This window comes from Leptidea sinapis, chromosome Z (genome assembly GCF_905404315.1).
Source record: "Leptidea sinapis chromosome Z, ilLepSina1.1, whole genome shotgun sequence".
NCBI classification, from domain to species: domain Eukaryota; kingdom Metazoa; phylum Arthropoda; class Insecta; order Lepidoptera; family Pieridae; genus Leptidea; species Leptidea sinapis.
Genome location: NC_066312.1, coordinates 6,796,932 through 6,817,678, shown reverse-complemented (window position 1 = coordinate 6,817,678; position 20,747 = coordinate 6,796,932). Strand labels below are relative to the sequence as shown.

The 20,747-nt window shown below is 32.2% G+C and overlaps 1 protein-coding gene across 13 annotated transcripts in view; it reads left to right on the top strand.

Moving 5' to 3' along the window:
* LOC126978278 (basement membrane-specific heparan sulfate proteoglycan core protein) overlaps positions 1 to 20,747 on the top strand; it is a 225,620-nt gene that overhangs the window by 93,853 nt on the left and 111,020 nt on the right. Inside the window, exon 1 of one of the 13 annotated variants that reach the window (XM_050827025.1) lies at positions 8,446 to 8,550. The exons of the other annotated variants lie outside the window; for them this stretch is intronic. The gene's annotated coding sequence lies outside the window, so the exon portion shown is untranslated. Of the gene's footprint in view, positions 1 to 8,445; positions 8,551 to 20,747 lie in introns of those variants that run through there. 13 annotated transcript variants of the gene reach the window in all.

The window sequence follows — 20,747 nt, the reverse complement described above, 5'->3', positions numbered from 1 at the left end:
TAAATTGCAAATGCAATCGATTTATATAAATAGCAATACAGTGAGTGTACATAATAATTAATATTATGTACTATAAGGCCACATTATTTCTACACCTCGCTGGTACGTAAGCCCCCCCCCCTTCCCCTTTCACCTCCTCGCGCTCGTCCTGTTACGTTAATACAGTTTGTAGTTTCATTACCGTTACGTCATGTCGTGATATTTTCGTGCTATCACTGCTTTGTTTTTAACTTTTCATTGTTACGTTTTAACTTTTGTTGTTAATAGTTCTATAGTTTCTGTTATTCTGTGTCGCTATGATAGCTTTGTCAGAAATATAAATACAATTTGTATCTAGCCCAAACCCTTAAACTGATTTTTACATAATCTGCAACACTGAAAAAATAAAAATGAAAATGTGAAAGTTTGTATGTCTGGATGTATGTTTGAACTTCTTTAACGAAAAATCTACTGAATAGATTTTGTTGAAACTTTACAATAATATAGCTTACACACCAGAATAATAAATAGGCTATAATTTATAAAACTATAGTGTGAATTATACAAAATATAAAAGAAGAGTGATTGTTACTAATGAATACAACTAGCGCCATCTCTTATCAACTAGCAAGGGAAAGATCAATACAATTTATATGGCAAAACAACGTTTGCCGGGTCAGCTAGTTATTAATAATAACATCCTAGTGATACTTGTTTTGCACACCGTAACAAAGTTACGAAGTGACGTCATCGTCTGACGGTCCAAACATAATGCAACCGGGTGTGCACATTAGTAGTTACACTCCATTGGCATATCATAAATAAAATAACTACAAAAACTTTTATGAACACATGATATGACAATTGTTTGTCCAGACATGTCGCGACTAAGCGAATCTCGCCTTATCGCGAACAGTGACAACAAGCTCCAACAAGGCCGCTGCAAAAGATAATTTAATTTGAGTGCAAAACTCTTTAATACTTTAGGTTATAATAGTTCTTTAACATGAATAAAGATATCACATCACACTATACTACACATTGAGATCTGTCGACAAAATTCATAGTGAAAAAAAAAACATTCATTCATAGAAACTTTTATTACAGGCCGGGCGGCGCCTATAGTTTCCGATTATCATTCCAATTTTCAAAGTGTAAAATTAAGATTGATAATGCGATTCTAATACCCTTAATATTATTCCAAAAATTTTTATTCACATGTTTATAATGTGAAAAAAAAATCACTTTTACAGTGGTTTCATAAAACCACACAACCCTTTTTTTACTTTTTCATAGCTGTCACAGTCTATCTAGACGTATAACTGCCGTTTTCAATAACCTATCTATCCTTACTTTAACTTACTAGAGGTTGACAAATCTATCTTTTTACGCTTACTTATATTTCAATAACCTATCGACAGATAGCATTGGACTTCAACTACTAACAAACTATATTGGACATAACAATCTATCCGTAACTAGAGATACATTACCGAAAACGGCCGTAAATGATCAAATTTTAAATCAATCGCTGAGACTTCGACTCGAGACTCATCAATAACTTTGTCAAAGACCACCATAAGAAGTATATTACTTCGAATATGACGTCACTTGACAGTAAGAATGACCCCCAAGCATATCATCAATGATGGGCCGCTGATAAAAATATATTGATTTTTAATACATCATGTTGTCTCGAACTTATTTTATTCTAACACCAAGAACATTTTTAAATTCGTTACGATGTTAAATTTAAGGGAAAATTTATTTTTATCTTCTTAAACGTACGACGAAGCTGTGGAAAGAGCGTCCTTTTTTGATTGCAACACTCTTGCCTCCTCTGGTTATAAGAATGTGGCCAGCAGTGATCACTTAACAACACATCACTTGTACGCTCGTTTGTTCTCTCTTCCATATCAACAAAAACTCATTGTTAACTGTTAATTATTTTGAGAAACAACTTTGTTAAAAAAAAACTGTTCAAATTCGATACTGCATGTTGTTATAGTATTTTACTCAAAGGCCGAGGACACTCGATTAATGTTACTCAAAGAAATCCTTAAGGCTGTCTTTTCTGGCTAGGAATACACTTTTTGTCACTTAGCGCCATATATTTTACACGACAGTACAGTAGAAGGGTGGATTTTATTTTTCCTTTTCATTCCCACTTATCCCGAACAATTTTCTTAATTATTGTTAAAGAGTGTCATCAATTTATGTTAATTTTTGGGAGTTTTTTAATAGTTGATTTATTTAAAGTAAGAAACGAATATTATATCATGTTAATTCTTCTTATATAGTTTAGGTAAAAAGGGCTTTGGCCACATAAGTATAACGTGTATAAATTATTTTATATGATTGACTAACGGCCGTTTTCAATAACCTATCTATCGTTACTTTAACTTACTAGACATATACAAATGATTTGAGTTTTCTTTAGTGTTCATTCCGCCAATAAATGTCTTTAAACAATTCGACACGTGTTTCGCCTCTACACGAGGCATCTTGAGGACGTGTTGTCTCGCCAAAATCTGGCACGAGACTATTATATCGTCTCAAATATGGGCGGAATTAACACTAAAGAAAACTCAAATCATTTGTATAATTATGGATTTCCGCAAAGTAACGCCTACTTCATTAAATTTACTAGACATAGACAAATCTATCCTTTAACGCTTACTTACAATTCAATAACCTATTGACAGATAGAATTGGGCTATAAATATATTGGAAAAAACTATGGATAGATAAGATCTTGTCATTAAACGGTGACAGCAATGTATCCGTAAGTTAAACTAAGGATAGATAGGTTATTGAAAACGGTCGTTAGAATACTTGTACTACCGTACCCAGACGACCTTAGTCCGATAATGCGTGTAACAATAGATGGCTATGCGAGAACGATAGATCGATAGAGTAACAATAGATTCGCTTTCCTCTTCTATCTTGCTGTTCGATGGAAGTTGTAGAGTCAGAACAGCCAAAGTCAAAGTCAAATATACTATATTCTAAGTATTTTCTTTGATTAACGAGTGTTACACATTTGAATAAAAAAATTTTAAAGAATAAAATCGCGTGAAATTGATACATTTTTTAGTTTTCTTGTCACCCTGAAAACGAACCACTGGAAAGGTCTTGAAACGTCGGGTTAACTTAAATAAAAATGTAACTTTTACGCGAAAATCTAATGTAAGAACAGTGACGATGACACGTTATTTAATGAATTAAAAATGTTTTATTTAGACATTATTCAATTAGGCTAAAGCTAAGCTCTTTTGAATCGTCACTATAAATATTTCTTTTAAATTAATGAATCTACCATATGTTCGGAAAAAGTAGAGCTCGTGAGAAGAACATACAAGAAACTCAACGGCCACTCTTTATAATCAACAGAGTATTTTTCAACTTACACATTTGTTTATATTTTCATATGGTCTAACGTATTTTCTCGTATAATACTTAGTTGCAGGTAGAATTTTCCCTCCAGTGTCACAGCTAATCCATTTAGCCAAGTAATCTGTAACAGGTATTTACTCGCCAGTTACTTGCATAATAGGCTTACCCTTGAAGAACCTTTTTTTAAATAATTCTCAAGTAATTTCACTTTTCATCACTATCTGAAAACTTATAATTTTTGTTCAGGATTTGTGCTTGTGAACCACACAATTGGCCATAATTCCAGAAAAACGTTCCAAACCACAATCATGTCGAAATTGAGTTATAATACAAATCTGGTCACTTGATTCAGTTAACGGACTGACAAAAAATGGCAGCCATACTGTCACTCTTTAAATGACATCATGACTTAGTAGCCAAAAACCCTAATATTTATTATAATTTAAACACGAATTCCTTAATATGTGATGTTTGTGGCTTGGAACGTTTTTCAGGAATTACTATATTCGGGACAAAAGTTTTAAGCAAATAGTATTACTTACTTATGTTAAAATAATATGTATTTAAGAATACTTTAACTTAATAGATCTCTGTTGTTATATCATTCATCAGTAATCCTTTAATATAAGAATTTCGAGTCACTAATTTGTTTGTCCGCGATGAACTCCTAAAGTACTGAACCGGCTTCAATCAAATTTTCACCACTGTGTGCAGTTTGATCCAACAAGAGAGATAGGATTTTTGATTTAATGCGTGACCGTTAATATTTTAACTTTAAATTAATTAATTTATATTACAATTAACGCAAGTGTTATACATTTAAATAAAGCACTTTTAAAGGATTTAAATGCGTGTCATTGTAACTGTGTTTTTACATTACATTTTTGCGATACATTTTTATATTAGTTAACCCGACGTTTCAAGACCTTTCCAGATCTCGTTTTCAGGGGGACTTGTATGAAATGAGTATAATGCTACAATACAATGATAGTTTTTGTCATAGTTTTCATGATGAAGATAACATTGTGACAATATTTAATTACAAAAACAGGGAAAGCAAAATAACTATTGTAATAATTAATCTTATACTCGTAATCTATATATATAAAAATGAATTGCTGTTCTTTAGTCTCGCTAAAACTCGAGAACAGCTGGACCAATTTGTCTAATTCTGGTCTTGAATTATTTGTGAAAGTCCAGAGAAGGATTAAAAGGTGTATAAATAAAAAATTAAAATAAATGTTCGGAATGAAAAAAAAAACAACAATTTTGTTTTTACTTTGATGTGTCCCCCGTCATTCAGAAATCATGTTGAAAGTATAGTTTAAAATGAATAACTAATTAGAATCTTTGTATCTGTCTAACTTTCTCAGGAGGTACAAAAAACAAACTTAATTTTAGGTACCTATAGTTGGTAGATTGACTACAGTTGTTAACTATGATGGCAATACAACATTTGCTGGATCAGCTAGTTAAGAATAAATTTTTAAATTTTCAAATGATATTTTGTATATGCGCATTAATTGTTAAGGTGTAACATAATAAGTGTCGTAAATAATATATTATCACAAAATGAATAGCCACTTTGATTTCGTACAGAACCCACTTCAGTAGTCTTAGAAATTCTAAGTGACACGTCCCCGATTAAGTTCTTTACAAGTACTGAACCACTTTTAGTTTTCAAACGACATTTTAGCTACTCTACGGTCACCTTTCTCGAGAGCACATCGAAACTTGTCTCTATCTTTATAATAACTATGCCACCGAGAACTCAGCTTCAATAGAATTGTTTAGAAATTCTTGCAGTTCTCATTCGCAATACTATAATTCAAATCAAATCAAAATCACTTTATTCATGTAGGTCACGGAAATGACACTTATGAATGTCAAAAAAATACTTTTCTTATTGAATCTACCGCTACTTCGTAAAGGGTTGAGCTAATGAGATGAAGTAGCAAGAAACTCATTGCCACTCTTTTATATCGAGATTTACATTTTAATCGTTTTACAAATCATTTCAATTACAATATAATATGTAAAGTGATGCAACGGACATACTCAAACGTCAAATAGTCAATGCCCTACAAGAGTTCGCTATTAAGATAACTAAACAAATCATAATGTCCGGTAATACACCGGGCTAAGTATCATATTTGTTTGACTCAAGAAAATATTTATAAGCTGGTTAATTGTTCAAAAACATACATATTATACAAGAGTATGTTACTGTGTGCATCCAATTAATGAATAAAATAATAGTAGTGTAGAATTGAGTTACAGCCGAGGATAACATAACGTTAACATTTCGCCTGATAAGCTACCAGGAAAGTGGGAATGTTTCATTAATACGTCGATGGGGCAACGAATCATCGTTCCTTCCTTTTATGAATGAAATTAATATAATTTGAGTTAAATTTTCAAATTCCTGTCAAATTTCATCGAATCATGTCTCCAAAGAGTTTAAAATACATAGAGAAGTCATTCATGCTCCCTTCTTATGTATATATTCTAAATATAAAAATTACAAATTATTCACACAACAACATTTTTGAGTTTTCTATATCACGTATATAATTTAATATCTTTGACGGTGGCAACATAGATCATTTATTCGTCTAGATGTACTATGATAGTAATAGACAGACAAAAAAATCAGTTTAGAGTTAATCTCTATTTCGAACAATGCACGCACACTAACACAAAGTGTCATACAAATCGCGAGTGTAACACGTAGCTTGTCAGCACACTAAAGAATTAAACCTGGCCTGTTGGTTGTCTCACAGCAAGGGACTCTATCTAGATGTATAAATTATCTTAGGGTGACAAAGGACAGTGCCATTTTTCAATGATAAAAGTGCCCAGCCTAATATAGTTAAGTCACTTAAAATTATATTTGATAGGCATTCTCGCATTTGTACTAATCTGTTCATAAGTATGTTAGCTCACTACAAAGAGATATTTCGTCTTACGTATGTTATCAGTAATTATTATTCACAAACAGCGTTGTGATGTAATATGTAAGCCGTCCTCAACAAACTCATTTATATATACATATATACTTTTTATATTACGTTTGTTTGTGATATTACGAACAAATTACAAAAAAGCGTTACATTCCAAATTTGAATTTGATTACAATCGCATTGTCCAGGCTGGCGAAACTCTCTAAGAAAAAAGCGATTCGCTCCATTGTATGAAACGTGCAGTCATTGATAGATTGACAGATGACGGCTATAATCTTGAAAATCACGGAGGTAGCCGAAATTCACGACGTTTCAAGTAACTGTTCGCTTTCAAACTCAGCCGGATTTTAATTCTATTATATTAATTGTATTTCAAACTTATGTCAAATGACGGCACGTTTCATAGTAAATTGAATTGCAATTTTTACTTAGGCAGACCCGACTCTTATCACGTAGTATTTACATCCTCTTTGGCACTGTCCTGATTCATTTTTAAATGGAAATGTGAAGTTTTCGATAGTTTTAGATTTCATAGCCTAATAGAGTAAATGAATTATATTGACTGTATTGAAGTTCGATTGGCTTTGTAAGCCCTTGGGCTTGTAAATGCTTACATAAAATCTTTCAAATTAACATTGATACAAAGATGACTTACCTGAAATCATAAAAATCAATTTTCTCGTAAAATACAGAAGTCGCCTTGAAGCCCTATTATGTGAAATCACTAAAGTTTCACCTAAAGCACCTCCCCCAAAGAGTTCCAAAACGAACAAACTAAGGCGACAAGCCAAGAATTCTCCGCTACCCTACCATCATCATTCCATCTAGTGAGAGGTTGTCAAAAAAGTTAATCATAAAAAGATTGTCATAGATATTAAAACCGTATTGTATTTATTTATATAAAAAAGATTTTTATTCATCCATTGCAGAGTTAAGACTACTTCCTTAATCGCTTAAATATGCTATTTATTCAATAATTCTAACTCTTGTTTTACATTGTTAATGAGAACGTGACCAATAATTATTGAATTATTTAGCCAATTAATTTTTTTATTCAACATGTTACAATGCTATTAGTTTACTTCACTATGTATACATTTGATGTGTAAAAAATTACACTAACTCACATTGAATACATTAAGCATTATTTTGACTTCTTCAAGATATATCAAAATTCCTGTACTGGCCAACAGTTGTATGAAAATTCATGTGCCTGTCTTAGGGGTGAAATTGATTTCATAGTTAACTTATATCTGGCGAGTAGTTTAATAAAAATAATTTAAAAAAACACGCTATGGTTGAAATCTAAATTAACATCAATTGTTTCCTTATGGACGATGGATGTAAAAAATTATATAAATTTACAAACATCTTATTTTGCAAATTAAAAAAGAATAATTTTACCAAATTAATGTATTGTCATCGGTCCTCAATAAATCTACAAAGTTTGAACGAAATCTGACCGTTTAAAGTGGGTCAAAATCGCGCCCAAATGATTCGGTTACAAACAAACATACATACAGGTGAAGCTAATAAAAACGATGTAAAAATGGAACGATCTGTTACTCCGCTTACATTGAACATGGCAACCAAGGACTACAAACTAGGCAACCAACTTATCAAAGGTTTTATTTAAATATTGAACTGGCTTGCAAATAGAAAGCTGTTCATTGAAAACAAAATTGTTCATTGTACGTCATTGATTTTGAAGCTTAATTGTATTTGACAAAATGATCTTAAGAGAACACAATGTGTGTGATGAACTTACTTCAACGATGCCTAAAGTTCAAGAGGCGGGAATAGCCGCTATTTTTAATTTCCGCGTATAATTTGAGAAAAATACTACAAGCCTTTGCGACAACTAGGCAATAGTATACTTATGTATGTATATTTATCCATCCACGTTTGTCTATTATTGCCTATTTTACTCCCCGCCGCAGTAATGTACTTTAAACTCTCAAGTCTTTTTCCTACAAACTCTGAAATGTGAAACAGTTGAATGTTTAAATAGATTTGCTAAGTTTGCCTATCAGTTGATAGGTTTGAGTTTGAGAGGCCGTCCCACGCCGTTCTATGCACTCGACGTCATCCCATACACCATTAGTGCTTCCGAACTGGAAGGCATTGAACACCGCCGATTTAAAGCCAGTTGTGTGCCGTTTAAGCGACCGATAGGACGCTCCTAGCGCGCGGTTTGCGGTCTCATACTGAAGTAAGTTCCATGACAGCACCCCAATCGTGATTATTTGAAACGCGGAAACCTCTTAAACTTCGAATTGCTTATAAGTTTAAATTGCTTCTAACTCGTTGCATTTTTTGAATTGTGAAAAATCGCTATGGAAACCATACTCGGTTAACATTTTTAATTTATTGCAATATTTTTTTTTAAATTGGCCGCGAATAAATAAAATGTGAATTATGAAATGATAAGACTTAGAGTATTGAAATAATAATTGGAAGATATTCATGCGTGCCTTTGAAATGTTCTTCGGTTAGTAGGTAGTCAATGTAGAGCTAATTAGCAGGAAGTAGGTTTATTTAAATCAATATTATGTGATATTTTCTGCCAAAAATAAAGATACAACATTATTTTATATAAGCAATGGATATGTATGTGTTTTTCGTCTCTAATGATAATTCGCGAGTTGAATTCCGTTAGTTAATATGCATCAGCTATGAGCAAAACTTGGCTTGTGTTTTATTATTGTTTATATATTATAATTTTGTGCAGATTGACGGAAAATATAATTTGATAAAATTCTTGGAAGTAAGAACTCGACGTTAAAAATTTAAAAAGCCGCGCAACACCGTCTTTGTGATTTTATAATGAAATAAAAACAATAAATAAACCGATACTGAACATAGTAGAACGTAGTTCTGTAATTTTCATATACTTGCCACTTTAGCTCTCAGCAGTGCATCAAATAAGTTATATAGCTCTTTGCTAATATAACTGTTAGTTTTAGTAACAAATTGGATAGCTAAAAAAATCATGCAGGCAATGATTTTATAACTATATAATAAATATACCAGTATGCGCCCGTGACTTCGCTCGCGTAATTTTTAGATTTCGATTTCCTATACGTACGTAAATTTTCTGTTAATGCCATGAAATATGTGCTGACCGCCGCAACAAAAATATAGACATAATTAAAATATTATAAAACTTTGGAGAGTTTAAAAAAGGTTAGCTTAAGAACGTGTACTATTTAAATTATTTTTTTGTGTGCTTTTACACACAAAAAAGTGAAACATTTGTTGAACACTTGTTTTAAAAAGTTTTACTACAAAACTGTGTCTTTTTGTTGTTTAGCGTACAACAATCTTAAGATATTCCTAATATTTAAACACGAGGCGAAGCATGTCTAATGTGTGTCTAACAGATAAATTATATTCTTAAGGAAGATTTAGATAATATATTTAATGTTATTCCAAACATAATAACTTTATGAATATAGAACTCCACAAATAGTAGCGTAGAGTGTATCATATTTTTAAACAAGCTTGTACGTTTTTAGAAACAGTTTTCTTTTAAATAATTCATTGAATTCACAAGTCAACTCCAGATTTAGTTTCAGTATATTGTTCCTAGTGTCGGTGTACAACAAAACATAAGATTCATTCCGCTTAAAGTAATACGGTAACTTGTGTTTTGAAAGCGATCGTTTATTAGGGTTCCGTAGCCAAATGGCAAACAACAGAAACCTTATTGATTCGTCATGTCTGTCTGTCTGTCACTTTATTCCGAAACTATAAGAGATATACTCTTTGAAAGTTTGGTAAGTAGATGTATTCTGCCAACCGCATTAAGATTTTCACACAAAAATAGAAAATAACAATAAATTTTTGGGGGTTCCCCATACTTAGCTGAAACCAACCTTAACTGAAATTCAAATATTTTTTTATCAAACCTATACGTGTGTATCTATGGGTAGGTCTTCAAAAATGATATTGAGGTTTCTAATATCATTTTTTTTCCAAACTGAATAGTTTGCGCGAGAGACACTTCCAAAGTGGTATAATTTATGCTGTAACTTCTAAAATAATAGAATGATAAAACTAAAAAAAATATATGATGTACATTACCATGCAAGCGTCCCCCGAAAATTGGTTTGAACGAGATCTAGTCAGTACTTTTTTTAATACGTCAGAAATCGTTACAACTAACTACAAGAACTTTTATATTATGTTACTTGCTGCTACGGAACCCTTCATGAGCGAGTCCGGCTCGCACTTGGCTGCTTTTCATACTTTGCTGTCTGTAGTTTGTCATGTGATATTATTATGATATTGTCCTTCCCATCGTCAGTGAATACCAAAGACTAAGAATAAACAAGTGATGACCCGGTAAACGTTGGTTTATATAAATTAAGCCCGCGGCCGCTCATTGTATTAATTGTTAAGTAATCACCAATAAACACATACCAGTGGGAGGCTCCTTTGCACAGGATGCCGGCTAGATTATGGATACCACAACGGCGCCTATTTCTGCCGCGAAGGAGTAATGTGCATTACTGTGGTTCGGTCTGAAGGGTGCCGTAGCAAGTGAAATTACTGGGCAAATGAGACTTACCATCTTATATCTCAAGGTGAACGATTGCAGTTGTAGCGCCACTTAGAATTTTTGGGTTTTTCAAGAAACCTGAGTGGCACTGCATTCTAATGGGCAGGACGTATCACATCAGCTAAACGTCCTGCTCGTCTCGCCCCTTACTATCATAATTATACTTAAACCTTCTCCGAAACACGCTGCATCTTATGGTATAAGTATTGTTCCGATCGGTTCAGTAGTTCTCGCAGTATAACCGAATGAAAACGGCGGCTCCCCATTAGTATACAGTAGCGTATTGCATAGACTATCTGACAGTGCTATAATACGTGACCATATTTGTTTTATCAATGTGCACGTTAACTAGTGTCTAATATTCAAAATATTAAGGAGTAAATTTCAAGCGTAGCTTATATATTCTTGATAATGCTTATAATAATTTTATAATAATAAGTTGCTTAGTCAAGTTAGTAAGTCTTTTGTGGGGCGATGTATATGATTTTACAACAAGATCTCTGAATATGTTTAAAACAAAAGTATTACAATATTCAAAGGAGTTTTTAAAAACATTCGTGTGGTAAAGGTTACTATAACATAAACGACTTTCTTAATGATACCACAGATTGGGAATGTAGCGATCGCCCTCAGGCCATTAAATAATAAGTTTGATTGTACGAAATTGTAAGACTTTGTAAACATAATTTATTATGAAAAAACAAAAAGCTCGCTGAGTTTGTTGCGTCCGTTCTTCTCAGGTCTGACGCATACTTTTTTTAATTAGTTGCCTTGAAATAAAAGATGTCACATTCTATTTTCTATATGAATATCTTGCTGTATCTCCATTAGAGAGACTCTATCTCACAGACTTTGCTCATTCAATACTCACAAGATCTTGAACGTACGTCCGAAGTTTCCAAATTATATAATAATGATGATAAGAACAAATAGGTGATGCGGGTTTGTTGTTCTCTTCCATAAAAAAATACAATCAAACTTACATATCTATTTGTAAGTTTGATATTCTAATATTTCGGGTTTTACTAGATACCAGTGGGCGTGACCTCCTTTGCACAGTATGCCGGCTACATTATGGCTACCACAACGGTGCCTATTTCTGCCGTGAAGCAGTAATGTGTTTCGGTCTGAAGGACGGCGTAGCTAGTGAAATGACTGGTGAAATGAGACTTAACATCTTATGTCTGAAGGTGACGAGCTCAGTTGTAGTGCCGCTCAGAATTTTTGGGTTCCTCAATATTCCTCAGCGGCATTGCATTTAAATGGGCATGGCGTATCGATTACCATCGGCTGAACGTACTGCTCATCTCGTCCCTTATTATCATAATAAAAATACAATCAAACTTATAAAATTAAAATATCGGGTTTTACTAGATAGATACAAACTAATTGTAATTAGTAAATGATATGGAGTATTAAGTTCGATGTTCAAACAACAGTATTAATATCGTGCACAATACAAAATAAATTTCCACGTAAGCAATATTTATTAATTAATACTTAGTTTTGAAACTCGTATCTATTATTAAATAAATCAAAGATAAAGTGAATTTTTAATAAATAAACTCTCCTTGGAAATCGTTTGAATCTATATATATAAAAATAAATTGCTGTTCGTTAGTATCGCTAAAAGTCGAGAACGGTTGGACCGATTTGGCTAATTTTTTTCTTGAATTATTTGTGGAAGTTCAGAGAAGTTTTAAAAGGTTGAATAAATATGAAAAAAAAAAGCAATTTTGATTTACCTTTGATATGTCCCCCGTCGTTCGGAAATCAAATTGAAAGAATAGTTTAAAATGAATAAATAATTAATTAAAAGCCCGCTGAGTTTCTTGCGCCCATTCTTCTCAGGTCTGAGGCATTCTCTTTTGTATGGGTGGTAGTTTTTGACGTTCAATAAGCGATTTTAAATCATATTTTGAATAAAAACATTTGAATTTGAATTTCTAACTTTCTCAGGAGGTAAAAATAAACTTCCTTAAAACACTTAAAAAAGGATTCCTTTTGTTTGTTTTAGGTTTATTTTAGACAAAAAATTAGGTCTTCGATTGAGGCAGTACGAAGTTGCCGGGTCAGCTAGTATTATATGAAAATTTTTTATTGAAAAGGAAAACAAACGAGCGTACAGGTGACCACCTGGTGTTAAGTGATCACCACCGCCCATATTATCTTGCAACACCAATGTATCTCTGTAATAATATCTTAGTTACTCGTAGATTTAAATTATAAGCTAAATGAATGCATTCTTGTAAAAGTCTGTCATTTTACTTATACGTAAATGTACGAGCATGGAAGGGAAAGTTTTTGCACAGGGGAAATAAAGAGGGTTTAAACAAACACACAGACAAAAGCACATCATTAGTCACTACTTAAAGACGGCCCTCTACACGTGCATATTTCAAAATGAAGACAAATTTTCTTATTTAATTACTTTTAACTTGACTTAACTTTTGTTTTCTTAATACGAAATTAAAAAAATCAACTATTCATATGAAAAACAAGATATATCATTATACCTTTGATATTGACGTATTGAAAAACTTCGCTATTCAGTGCTTCATTGGTGATTTCCTCACTTCTGGGATTGATTACACAAATTAAATTTGAAAACAAAACTTATGAACGACGTGTGTGTTGATCCCTCTCGCGTTCCGTGCGAGCGGACTTCCACTGAGCCAAGTGGTTTAATCTACAGGATCTACTTTACTTTTAGCAAGCTATCAACAGTTATCATAAATAACCCAAAACGAAAGAGTTAAGGTCGTGTCGAGTCCATTTTTAAATTGCCCCTCTTGACTTACAAAATTGGGGGGCAATTTGTGTTGTTGCCCCTCTGTGGTGATTCCCAACGTGGGGCGATGGATTAAAACATCTTTGTCATACTCAAAACACTTAATTTCAATAATTTCATAGGTACCCACGCAAAAATCATGTTTTTTCTGAAATGAAAGCACCTAAAATTTCAACATCGCACGATACGCTGCAAATAAGTATATCATCCCCACTATCTGGATGTTTGAAGATCCTCTACAGTACTGTCTTCCATGCGATTTCTTAAAACAAAACTATGGAATGAGCTTCATTGTGGCGAGTTCCAAGGCATTTAAGCCATTCTTACTGCGGATTATGCTGCTAAGAATATTTTCTCCCGAAAATCTTGCATTGATAAGTGTATACAATAAAGGTAAAATACTTTAAAAGCAACTTCCAATCGGAATAATTCAGTACGCATTAACGTCATATAATTAAGCTTTTGGCGTTAAAGCTTGAAACAAGCGAATAGTTTCAATTCAATCACCACCTTTGTTCATTTATATAATTTATTTAATGAATGTGTCTCTTGAAGCACTGTAACATTACAGTATCTTTGCCTAGCGTTGTAATACGCTACGGAAAAATCGACAAAACATCCGAAAACTAGGTTTATTACAATGATTCTGGGAAACAAAGAGTATGTTATGGGTATGAACATTAACTGCAGTCTATCCAGGTTTATGTTTAACGAAGTATTTAACCTAAATTAATAACAGAGGTATCAGGCACGGTTCACTGTGGTTGAGAATGTATTTTCGATTTACGATTTGAGACTTGCGCATTGACACCGTTTTGTAGCTAGGAAAAATATTTGATTTTATTTTATAACGGTTGAGTTCCAGAAATAGGTGATTGATAGATATAAAGTCATGTTTGTCAATGATTTTGATAAAAATATTTGTTTGTGACTAGCTGATCCGACAGACGTTGTTCTATATATAATAAATAAAATAATGTTTTTATATGAATTTGTCAATAATAATAACATCAAAAATTACTTCGTAAAATATGCACCCTGTTGTTATAATGAAATTGTTTCACAGCAGAACTGTCAAACCGTGCGTCAAAAAAATTCCCTCATAAAAATTATGTATGGACACATCAAAGGAATAACAAATTTGTTGTTTTTATTTAATTTAACAGCATTTTCCTATTTATTCACCTTTTAAACCTTCTCTGGACTTCCACAAATAATTCAAGACCTAAATTTGCCAAATCAGTCCAGCCGTTCTCGAGTTTTAGCGAGACTAATGAACAGCAATTCATTTTTATATATATAGATAGATAATTAACTACGTTGGAACACATCAGTGATTTGATTACTTTTTAGAGAATAATGAAGTTCTTTCCTAACTGCAGAAACCCGGAATACGTAAACGCATATTTACATTACATTTAAAATGAAGAAAACTGCGTTCACTCATTTAAGAAAGACTCCAGTTCAGTACAGCTCCAACGAAGCGGTTTAAATACGAAATGCTAAAGTTTGTGTATCAAATGTACGGCTTGTATTATAGTGGTAAACATATTGATGCAAAGTATACGAAGTTCAAAGAAAGCTGCGTAGTGTAGAGTTACCAATAGGTTTCGCGGTCGGATTTTGTGTGTGATACGAGTCGACCCGACCGCAGTGAAGATGCTTAAACATTTGTGATATTTTCTTGTCACAATTCAACTAGCAGCACTTTTGATATGATCAAAGAACTCTACATAATATTTTATTAGAAATAACTGTATTTAATTAATGAAGCATGCGCTTTCTTGGTATGGTAATATTATGCTTCAATGAGTAATTCGATTTTAAAATATTTAAATTGCGTGTATTTTAAATATCATATCAAGGCTGTAAAATAGAGTTTAGAACTTTAAAAGAGCTCGAAGAAGTAAGCTCTCTCAATATTGTTATTAATAGTCATGATAAAACTTGTATTTTATTTTTTGGTTATGTAATAAAATTAGTTCCAGGTCTTTGGGATACTCAAAGAAGACCGCCTAATTAGAAGCTAACCTTCACAAAGTATTAATGTTTTTTTAAAGAAATAAATAATACAATTTATTCGGTTAAAATTACAATTGACAGCCTGGCAGTGATTATACGTGTAACAGATTAAAAAAAAAAACTATAATTGTTTTTATTAAAAGAGACACATATTTAAATCACAATGTTATAAGATTTAAATTAAAAATGAGTCATTTACTTCTACTTATTATGAAAAAAATTGCGCGTTTAGAAAGCACAGAGAGCAGCAGTTTTTTTTATCAAACAAATTAATTTATGCCTGTTTGAAAAATATTCAATTGCATTAAGTGGTTATAATCATACATGTTAAGAAAAAAAATATTCCTTAGGTCCCAATACATTGGGCACTTTTAAAATTTATTTCTGTGTAAAATTTATATGTTGAAAATTTTTTGTTTCAAGTTCAAATTAGATTCCCAGGGTGCAACCAGATTATATGGTCCAATATCCAAGATACCACTTTAATTTTTGATTGGAATATTAGAAAATATCCTTATTAATTGATGTAAAAATGCGCAATGATATGGTTAAAGATGTGAATGCGCTCGCGCTTCCTGTGTTAACGGCAATTTCTCGGGTTAACAACCCTCTCACAAACACCCATTGAATAGCTTCCAGCGCTAAACAACAGACCATACTCTATATTACACGATGATAAACTCTATCTTATAATTATAAATATATAAAGTTTTGTTTTACGCGCGAAAAATTCAACCTAGTAAGATATATTTTTTTATATTTAAATAATTCAAGCTAGTAAGATATTTTAATTACTTTATAGTATTCTACTTTAATCTAATTCGTTCTCGTCGTTCAATATCTTTGCATTCTCAAAAAGGTATATAGATATAATATAATTATAATAATAATATTGACAAACTTTTTACACAAATTATCTTGCCCCAAGTTAAGCATATATAGCCTGTGTTATTGGTTACAAGACTATGATATATTTGATACAATATACTTACTTAAACATACATCAATACATTTAAACATCCATGACTCGGAAACAAACATCCTTATTCATCATATAAATGCTTGCACCTACCGGGATTCGAACCAGCTTAGTAGGTAGAATCGCTAACCACACGCTAATACAGGTCGTCAAATAATATGACATGTTTATCTAAAATTTAAAGAAAATAAAACGTTTACTTTGTACCAGACACGTCGAAATGTTTATATCATCGATAGACACGAGAAACCATTATTGATGTTTTTTGTATGTTTATTTTAATTGTTATGCAGTTTTTTATTATTTTCATCTTTTCTTCTTTATATATATCTTATATATAAAATTCTCGTGTCACAATGTTCGTTCCCGTACTCCTACGAAACGGGTTTGACCGATTCTCATGAAATTTTGTGAGCATATTGAGTAGGTCTGAGAATCGGCCAACATCTATTTTTCATACCCCTAAATGTTAAGGGTGGTCCACACGATTTTTTTTTTAACTTTTTTGACATTTTTTTTTAAATTTGTTTGATTATGAGTCAGCATTAAAAAATACATACAACTTCAAATTTTCACCCATCTACGATCAACAGTTACTTTTGTATCGCGATTTTAATATCGGCAATACAACGTTTGCTGGGTCAGCTAGTATATATATATATATATATATATATATATTATGAAAATGGTCTTTGTTTGAGGCTCTTTCACGCCTAAACCACTGATCGTATGGATATGAAACTACCACCATTGATGGTTTATGGCTACTTATTTTTTTTTTTTTTATTTAAAAAAATTAAATTTATTTTATTTTTTATATTCGGCCAGCGAAGCGGGCGGGAACGGCTACTTATGTTATATAGTAGTACCTACAGCTATTTATATTATAATATTTAATATATTTTATATGTATAATAATTTTAAAATAGCAAAGATAAGTGAATTCTCAAATCTGAAAATAGCAACTGTTGAATTTTGCCTATACTTTTCAGATCTATGACTCAGTGCTAGTGTAAAAATTTGTGCTTATCAAGCTACTTGAACGAATATATTTAACTTTATTTTAATTGCTTATTATTTTAAGTTTGACTTTTTTCTATACTAATATTATAAAGCTGCAGTGTTTGTTTGTTTGTTTGAACGCGCTAATCTCTGGTACTACTGGTCCGATTTGAATGTTGGGTAGTCAATTTATCGAGGAAGGCTATAGGCCATGCTTTTTTTTCTAAATTAGGGATCCGTAATAAAATTGCTATTTTGTAACACAAGGTGTAAAATCGAAAACCTATGTTTGCGTGCGCTGCAAAAACTATTGACAATAGAACAAAATGATGTACAGGCTATAATATAGGCAATATTTTATTATTTATAAAACTATTGCGTGAATTATACTTTATATGGCAAAACAACGTTTGCCGGGTCAGCTAGTTTAGTAATATAAATATAACTGTAAAATTGGTTGAGGCCATTTGACGTCTGATTATCAGTTCGATACAAAAAGCCACTCGCCATTCATCACACGAATCTAACATAAAATTCAAAGCCTCTGATTGTAGATGTCGATTGTTTTGAAAGCATAAATCAATCGATGGACATCGAGGACGATAAACCATTTATGTACCTACCTGAAGTAAAAAGCATTCTGATTCTTGAGGAAATTAATATGAGTATAGTAATAATAAAAGCCTTTTACTCAGATAAACAATATAATATATTTTTTATGAAAATAACGGATGAGATAAAAAATTCTGAGCGGCACTACAATTGCGCTCGTCACCTTGAGACTTGTCTCATTTGCCCAGTAATTTCACTAGTTACGGCGCCCTTCAGACCGAAACACAATAATGCTTACATACTATTGCAAAGAAGCCTCCCACTGGTATATGCCCTACCTAAGAGGTAGGGCATATACCAGTGGGAGGCACTCTTGGGCCAGGGAATTCCGTATTCTTTTTATGCCCCGGGTAGTCACAGGGCAAATATACATATAAGTATTATATATAATTTCATATTGTTTCATTCCTTGTATATTTGTTTGCCAGTTGGTAAGGCCGACTCCTATAGAATCGTATAGATTTTTGTTTTTAACGTAACCAGTTACAAATTATTTAAAACAGAATATCCTTCATAGAGAGACATAGCAGTGTTATTACTACCTTGGAAGTGTACAATTATTGGAATTAACCCGTTAATATCGTTCACTACAAGCACAGTTAGTTGATGTTTGTAACTTACTATATTAAATGGTTCTAATATCATGGAATTGAATCGCCAGATTTTGAAATTAAACCCTATTTATTTTTGGTCGGAGCGTTGAACTTTCTTAACATTCTTGTCAAATAACTATAAAATTATATATTAAAAATTAGTCATTGTTTTTGTAATCATTTGAACTATGAACAATTTGATAGTTCTCAGTATTATAAAACACACTTAATCTACCATCATCACCATTATTATCAGCCGCAACATCAGAAGTCCACTCTTGGACAAATTCCTCCCCCAAAGATTCACACGACGATTGGTCCTGCGCTGCCCTCATCCAACGCATTCCGGAGATCTTGACTGAATCATCGGTCCATCTTGTGGGGGCTTACCAACATGCCATCTGTACGTTGAACAATGCACTCTGCCCATTGCCACTTCAGTTTCGCAATCATTTGGGCTACGTCTAATCTACCATAAGCCTCTTAAATTATATCAGCTGTAAGTATGATACAAATGATCTGTTTCACCAACTAACGACAGGTTGTCGTAAAAATTTACTTTGATAGAAAATATGAATTTAAGCATTGTGACGTCAGAATAGCTGAGAACGTAAATGAAACGTACGCATGCGAAGGCGCGGTGACTGCTCGTCTATAGCTAAAACGTTTTGACGTTTTTGAGCAACACTGCCTGCAATAACAAAACGCTTATAAATAATTTATTGTCGCGTGAAATGGGATAGATCAAAAAACATTCGCACAAGACAATGACAAACGTAAGATGAATATATACTTGTTTACCTAATTCAAAGATGTTAGACGAGCCGCAAATTGTTGTTTCGCTATTGTTACCATTTAATTCTAACGCTTCGATGTCAGTAATTTGTTAAACGATATACGTGTTAAATTATATTGTGGTAAGTGTCTAAATGGTGTATATTTTAATATTTAATTGTAGTACCTTACCACTTTACGATGCAATTTAAATGTACGATTTTCATATTTTATACAGGAGGGTATTTAAATTAAATATTATTAATTTCTAAAATTTTACGATGTATGAATGATTACAGCATTCGTTGAAGAAATTACCACATTTATTCTTATTTATTAAATTTCTAATTGTAACGAAATATTTTTTAAACACATTTGAAATGAAAACTTCTTTTGGCGCATCACACACACATATTTATGTAGGTAGTATTTTACGCTGATTCGTCACGCTCTGAGGTGAAAGGCTCGATCGGATGAACTTTATTAAAAAAAAACTAATTCTTATTTTAGTTATCACAAACCCATTGTGTCCTTTGTAGAATACAAAAACAGAAATAAATAATATGATTTATAAAAAATTACATAAATAATAACGTTAATTTCTGGCGTGTTTCTCATTGCATCAACAGACATAAGATTATTTACATATATTGTTTGCGATAAATAAACATATTTATTACATATATATATTTAATACATACTAGCTGACCCTACAGATACTATACTGTCGAAAAGAAAATGTAAATATTCAGATATAATATACTCTAAGCCATCGGAAATGTTTAATCAAAGTTAATGAGCTAAAAATGAAACGAAAACGAATTTCTGAATGATTTCATAATATGTAGTAATAAGATTGTAAACAATAATATGCGGGTATTTGTGAAAACAGCATGTTCTTTACCGCTTTATAATTGCCAATTTTTTTAAGTAATAAATACGGACATTTTGAACTCTTTAGAAGAAATTAATCAGCAACGGTCAAAGGTCCATTAACATGCACATTTTAATAGCATTGTGGTTTGAATTCATTATGTTGCGTTACTCATGTATAGAGTGATAGCCATTATGG